Raw genomic sequence first — 7,558 nt, forward strand, 5'->3', positions numbered from 1 at the left:
ATAAGTTGTGTCTGCCTCTCCATTCACCAGCCCGCCCTGACGTACGAGCGTAACTCGAGTCGGCCCCGGCCGTCTGAGACATGGCGACGAGGATGGGATTTAAGGGCACGGTGATGGAGATGAATCTGATCGGGTGCTGCCCCTGGCGCACCAGGACACGCCACATAGAGAATGCAAATGATCTATGGGCGCGTATCGCTTACCACCAGGTGGTAGAAGGGGATCAAAGAAATATTGATGGTTACTTCTCCGTAAAAAGAGAAGAAGCCGTAATAAAAGAATGGAGAACAAAGCTATCCCTCGGGGAGTTCGGATGCATAATGGGGAGCGACCAGGTTTATTATCGGCCTCCGGAGGAAACATCAACCATATAAGTTGTGTCTGCCTCTCCATTCACCAGCCCGCCCTGACGTACAAGTGTAACTCGAGTCGGCCCTGGCCGTCCAAGACACAGTCATTCTCTATGTAACTACAGTGTAGATTTATCCATAGAGAAGTAAACTAATTTATTGTCTCGTGTGTGAAGTATATCTAAAAGAATATGAAACTCTATTAAATAATGTTATAAAGTTGGCCTGTACAGCTGTAGTCCAGGTCCCTTCTGCATATGGATTATGACATTATTGTTAATTGCATGATCCACACACTATTTTTTCTACATTCGTTACACGAAATAGACAGTTTTGACTTAAGGTTCAATTGCCTTGATTCTGACATTTCCTAACCTTTGACTGCTTGACTTTGCAGCCTCAGTTTTCTTTTAATGAAGTTTGTATATATGTGTGTACATGCATGTACAATTCCTTATGCTATTGGTTCTCAACCAGAGTGTAGTGGCATATTATTAAAAGTGTTACCGAATATTAGTACAGTTAGGTATAACATCTGCACGTGATGCACAAAATAAATCCAGAGATTTCAAACAGGAATCCATACTGTCAAAAATATTTTGACATGTTGTGGTCTTCCTGAGTGCTTTGCAGTAGAAGAACTGCTCTATTATTTTTCTGTAGTCAAGTAATGAGTAAAAGCTAAGAGCTGAGATTCTCCAAGGGCTGCCTTTAATTTAAAAAGGTTGAGAACCACAGCCCTAGGCTTTGCAAATTGAACAACAGAAATTTCATCGTGTGACATCTTATTGGTCCCTACATGTGTCATCACATGAGAGTTAAAAATCCATTACACAGATCTCTGAAACATTAAGCTAATATGGTAATTAATGATAGCAGTAAGCTGTCATCCTCTACATAGATCAGCATTAAACAGGAATGGGACATATTGTCTCTTTGGGTTTCACAGATATTTGCTGGCTGCATTTGCTGATGTATGGGTGTTATGTTTCTACAGGGATAATTGCTCCTTTCCCTGGAAAACCCACAAGTGTGCAGGCATTTATGCAATTTCTCCTGGAACAAAAATGGCAGTCCTGGAAGAAAAATAACCAATCTCTGACACAACAGAATTTGCTCCCAGGAGAAGTTCTCCTGGGAGAATGAATGCCTGTACACTTGACTCCTCCGAGGGACCAGGAGGAGTTGAGCAGTGAGGAAATGCTTCTGCAGCTTCTCCAGACCAGACCAGACTGCGATCAGAATGGGCACTGCGTATGAGGCAGTCTGACCAGAATGATAGTCACACTGCACGTAATGGCTGTTGGCTCTGGATTTTGGACCCAGATGCCATGTTCCGGGGAGGGACCCACCAGGAGGGGGAAAGACCCACCCACCCTCAGACTGACCATGACCTTTCTACTCACTAATAGGCAAATGTACTGATACCCAGTGATAACTGAAAAGAAGCAACACAAACAATCAAGCAGTTCTATATATCTACCAAATCCTAGGGCTGTCATCAGAATCAAAGCACATCTGGCCAGGATCTCTTAGGCATCAGATGGCAGCATGTGAGCACTCTGGAGGTAGGACGCAGAGGCCTACACTCCTCCTCCAGTGGGGTGGATGAGACAGATTGGTGGTGTACCCTCTCTCCATAGTGGCCTTGGGGACCCTTCCCGGGGGACAGGGATGTGGAGAAGAAGGACCCAGGTGGGACCGGGGAGAAGGGACATGAAGGAACCCAGGTGGGATAGGGAGGGGCCCTTTGTTACTCTCCAGTCTCTCTTTTGCATTCTCCTTCCTTCCTGATGACTCTTCATCCATGGCTATCACTGGTTCTTCCCTCCATGTGGTCAAAAGTCCATGTCCTCTGTTTTCACACACTCCAAGCCCGTTATGTGCACACATACTAATTTGGTCTTTCCGGGCCTTCTCCTAATTTGGTCTGTTCCCACAAAACTGGGACTCTGGCCTGCTCTGGGGCCTTGTTAGCTGGTGCTACCTTATCTCATGTTATGGACAGTGAAATACATGTCCCCCTCTTTCCCAGACTGTTTTCCAGACTGTGTGTCCTTGTTGGCGTTGTTGTGTTAGACAGCCTGTCTGCTTCCAATGCTGTGTAAAACTGTATGACCCAGACTCTTAGAAATCAATTAACCCCCGCTTCCCATCCTGAACCATTCTAATGCATATACATATACCTATAAGCCAATTTCCAAAAACAAACCTCTAAATACCATTTCTAAGCCAACAATAGCCACCCCAGCTGCACGGTGCCACACACAATGCCTGCTCTGAGATACATGCTGCACATGCCGTTCACTCCATCTGTTCTTGGACCCATGCTGCATGCAGAACTGGCAGGTGCCACAAGCAGTGTAGTTCTGGACTGGCTGCAGCAGGCACTGTGTCCAGTGCAGTCCAGAGCTGCCAGGGCAGATGACACATTCAACACGGCTGCTACTCTGACCAGACTGAGCCACATGTAGCACCCACTCCAGCTGCTCCAGGATCCCTGCCCCATGATAGTCATTTGGCACCACAAGTTTGACACCTGTACTCTAAAAAATTTAGTTGCCTTAATTATTCAGCAAATATATAGGAGCCCAAGGACTGAAGAGAGTATCAAAAGAAAATGCATAGTTTTCAAAGCAGAGTCACGGGCAGTTAATTGTCTTCATCAGCTTCTCAAAGACTGCTACACGTGATGCTATGTTGCTGTAGCAATGCACCACAGTGACATAGCATCCATGGGCAAAACCCATGACACCGCAGCTATAATGCCATAGTGATATGCTCCCCTGTTATAGCATGTCACTAAGGTGATGTAATGCCTAAAAACAACCATGCACAGTGCACATGGTGCAATACCAGCTGTCACAGAACTGTCTTTTAGTACTTTGAAAAGGATAAATGATAGTGCAGTAAATGCTAAATGATAGCGCAGTAACAATAGTGCCATAGTGGCACGTGTAGACATGCCCAGAAAGATATAAATGGTTGACAAAAAGTAATTGAATGCATGCTTCCCCCTACCCTTATTTTTCAGTGTACCTGTTGTGAGCAGTTGATGATCATAAATCTTTACAATTTCCTTCTCAGTTTAGTAAGTGGCCTCCTCAAAAAAGCTTGACAGCCCTTCAAGGAGTTCCTAAGCCCTACTGGAGAGAAGTCAGTTTGCTATCAGCCACATTGTGCTCTATGGTATATTCAAACCATTTTCTTTAGAAAATGGAATTGAACCTTGAGGGCATGTGACACTTAATCTACTGCCTTGGCAATTTGCTTCTTTTCTGGTGCTCTGCCAAAGTTACCGTACAGCTGCCTTTTACTAAGGAACTTACGAATCTACACATTTTTCTTGGCAGATGCCAGCTGTGCTATTCTGTTTGTATCTTTGCTAAGGAAAACCATAGTAACAAATGTAGCTAATGCTAAAACAAGGAGTGTGAGCAAAACTGTTCCTGTACAGAGTTCAAACTCAGTTTGTGCCATTTTCATACATAAAGGACATCTCCACCATCTGTCATTTTGAGAGATTTCTTTCTGAGCACTATATTTACTCCAAACCAAGATGAGGTTTTCCCTCTAAGCTGCTGCAACCACTCTTGCATTACCAGGCAGGGACCAGAGTCATCATGTGCTCTGTGGCCCAGCCTGGAGCAGAACTGGAGCCACAATGGAGAGTAAATGGTGGTGGCAGAGCAGGAAGAAGGAGGTAGAGCCAAGTCAGTACTGAGGGGGGTGGTCACAGGTATGGTAGGTGGCAGACACCAAGGGGAGGAAGATGCCAGGAGTACCAGGCACAAGGGAGGGCAGCCATCAGGGGAGCAAGCAGTGGAGTGGGCAAAGTGGTGGTGGGACAGGCAGCAGGGATCAAGGTGTGGGGTGAAGCAAGAGATAGGAGAATAAGTGCCAATTTTTATTTTTGCCAGGGGGGTCTAAGATGATGGACATGTGGAAAGTTTTATACATTTGAGGTGACAACCCTCTTTCTGAGGCAGATCTGGAGGGGAAGCTCCCTGGATCCCTTTTAGCTGAGCCGGCAAGGAGCTGTGCACGTGAACAGAGCGTGCAAAAGGCGTGCTCTGAAAGAGCGCGCTGGCGTTTGTGCTAGGAAGGTGTGCAGCATGAGCCAGGAAGGAGTCTGCAGCAAGAGAGAGAGGAAGATTCACAGCTCCACGGACATGGACATGGTAAGAACACGGGGAGCAGCTTCTGGGGACCGCGACCCAGGGGTAAGGACCAGGAGGGCAGCCACTGGGAACCCCGCGCTGATGGTGCCACCTACCCTGGGCTCCTCTGAGACCTCCACCCAGACGGAGGCCAGGCAGCTCCCCGTCTGTGGGGGCTGCCTGGCGGGGACCTGGAGGCCACAGGTAGGAGTGGGGTCTGGAGGCTCCCTTGACTGTTCCTCTTGTGCCCGACTTCGGACCCTGGAGGAGCAGGTAAGGGAGCTCCAGGCCGAGGTGAGCAGCCTAACAGGAATCAGGGCTGTGGAGGATGAGATTGACACACATTTCCATTCTCTGCAGGATCACTCTTCCAACCGACAGACCTCCCGCGAGAGAGAGACAGCCAAAGAATAGAAGGTGACCACCAAACCAGGGCTCCTCGGACTAGCATGGAGGCGGCTCCCCAGGTACAACTGGGGAACATATTCAAGGCCCTGGCAGCCTTGGAGGAGAAGGTAGAAGGAGATGCCTCCAGAGTGGACGGTGCCACTCTACATGTGGCACAGTTTGAACAGGGGTGGAACACCAAGAGAAAGAAATGCTGAGTACTTGTCATCGGAGACTCCATCCAGAGGGGAATGGAGGGCCCTATCTGCTGATCTGACCCCATGGTGTGTGAGGTCTGCTGTCTACCTGGGGCTTGGATCCAGGACATTACAGGCATGATCCCAAAACTCATTTGACCTTCAGACCAGTACCCCATGGTCCTAACCCATGTGGGAACGAATGACGTAGCGGGGAGCACTCCAGATCACATCATGAAGGACTATGAGGCCCTGGGAACCAAGCTCAAGGAGACGGGGGCATAGGTGGTATTCTCCTCCATTCTCCTGGTAAGTAGACGCAGTCAGCGCCATGAGGCCTGCTTCGGAGTGGTCAACCAGTGGCTTTGGAGTTGGTGCCACCAGGCAGGTCTCGGGTTCCTTGACAATGCCCCACTTTTTCACAAAGGGGGCATGCTCGGGTGGGATGGGTTTCACCTCTCTCCTAAAGGCAAGCATCTCTTATCTTCCAGATTGGCTGATCTCCCACGGTGTGCTTTAAACTAGCTTTGCTGGGGGATGGGGCCACAGCAGGAAATGACGATGCTTCCCAGCCACGACAGGTGACAAGCACAAAAAGTACCCAGGTAAGTGGCAGGGGTCCAGGTAGTCCTGGGTTCAGGGGGCAGAGCATACACCCACAGGAGGTCTTAAATGCCTCTACACTAATGCACGTAGTATGGGGAACAAGCAGGAGGAATTCGCCCTCCTGCTAGCTAACACAAACCTGGACATAGTGGGGCTCACTGAAATGTGGTGGGATTCAACCCATTACTGGGCGGTAAACATCAAGGGCTACAGACTATACAGGTGGGACAGAATGGGGAGGAAAGGTGGTGGTGTGGCGCTCTATGTCAAAGAGCAATACACATCCTCAACAAACAGCATGGGGTCAGAGGAGGGGCTGACTGAAGTGCTCTGGGTTAGAATACAAGGGAGGCAGGGGGAAAGGGACTTAACGGTGGGTCTCTACTACAGACCATGCAACCAGGGGGAAGAGCTGGACCTGGAATTCTCAGGTCAGCTCGCAGAGGCAGTTAAGTCAAGGGACATGGTAATCATGGGTGACCTAAACTACCCAGACATCTGCTGGGAGGAACAGTCAGGTAGGTCTGACCACTCATGTAGGTTCCTAGTTGAGATACAGGACCTCCACCTAACCCAGGAGGTGCAGTCCCACCATGGGGAATGCCTTGCTGGACCTGGTCCTGGCCACAGGCGATGACCTGGTGAGGGGGCTGCAGGTTCTCAACCACCTGGGCGATAGCGATCATCGCCTACTGGAATTCACCGTCCAGTGCAGGATGTCAAAGGCCTGCAGCAAGGCAGCAGCCCTGGACTTCAGGAGGGCCGATTTCAATGAATTAAGGAGATTAGTTGGGGAGGCACTGAGGTCCTGGAGGAGAAGGGAGTTGGGAGTCCAAGATGAGTGGTTGTTCCTTAAGAAGACGATCCTCTGAGCCCAAAGGGTGACAATCCCAATGCGAGTCAAAAGGAGGAAGTCTATATCTCCATTGCTCGAGACTGCAGGGGGGGCTGTTAGGAAGGCTAAGGCAAACACAGAACTGGGACTAGCGACCTGGATCAAAGATAACAAGAAGTCCTTTTTTTAAATACATAGGGAGTAAAAAGAAAGCACCGGGTCACGTGGGGCCCCTGCAGGACATGCTTTGCAATCTGGTGGTTGCACCAGATGATAAAGCTGACCTCTTTAACAAATTCTTTGCCTCCATATTGCTGAGCAGGGACCTGGACATCCCCCCCACCCGGAATCCCGGATGAACTCAGGAGAGGCACAGCCAGGCCCAGGGTCAGAGAGGACCTGGTCAGGGAGCTTCTGGTGGAACTGGACATCTTCAAATCAGCAGGTACTGATGATCTCCACCCAAGGGTGCTGAGGGAATTGGCAGAGGACATCACAGGACCCCAGGCACAGCTCTACAAGCACTTGTGGTGCTCTGGCAAGGTGCCAGTGGATTGGAAAAGGGCCAATGTGGTCCCCATTTTCAAAAAAGGGAGGAAGGAGGACCCAGGAAACTATTGGCCCATTAGTCTTACCTCAGTCCTACAGAAGATCTTTGAGAAAATTATCCAGGAGCACATCTGTCAGGGACCAGCAGGAGACATTATGGGGCAACCAACATGGATTCATTAGAGGCAGGTCCTGTCAGACCAACCTGGTGGCCTTCTGCAACCAGGTCACAGAATCCTTGGACACAAGTGTTGCGGTGGACGTAGTCTTTCTGGACTTTAGGAAGGCCTTCGACATTGTCTCTCTCCCCATTCTCATCAAAAAATTAAGCAACTGTGGCGTCGATGCCTACACAGTCAGATGAGTCGCAAATTGGCTGAAGGGCCGCACCCAGAGAGTGGTGGTAGATGGGTCGTTTTTGACCTGGAGAAATGTGAGCTGTAGGGTTCCCCAGGTCTCGGTCCTCAGGCCTGC

Source organism: Alligator sinensis, unplaced genomic scaffold (assembly GCF_000455745.1).
Source record: "Alligator sinensis unplaced genomic scaffold, ASM45574v1 scaffold340_1, whole genome shotgun sequence".
Classification (NCBI taxonomy): Eukaryota; Metazoa; Chordata; order Crocodylia; family Alligatoridae; genus Alligator; species Alligator sinensis.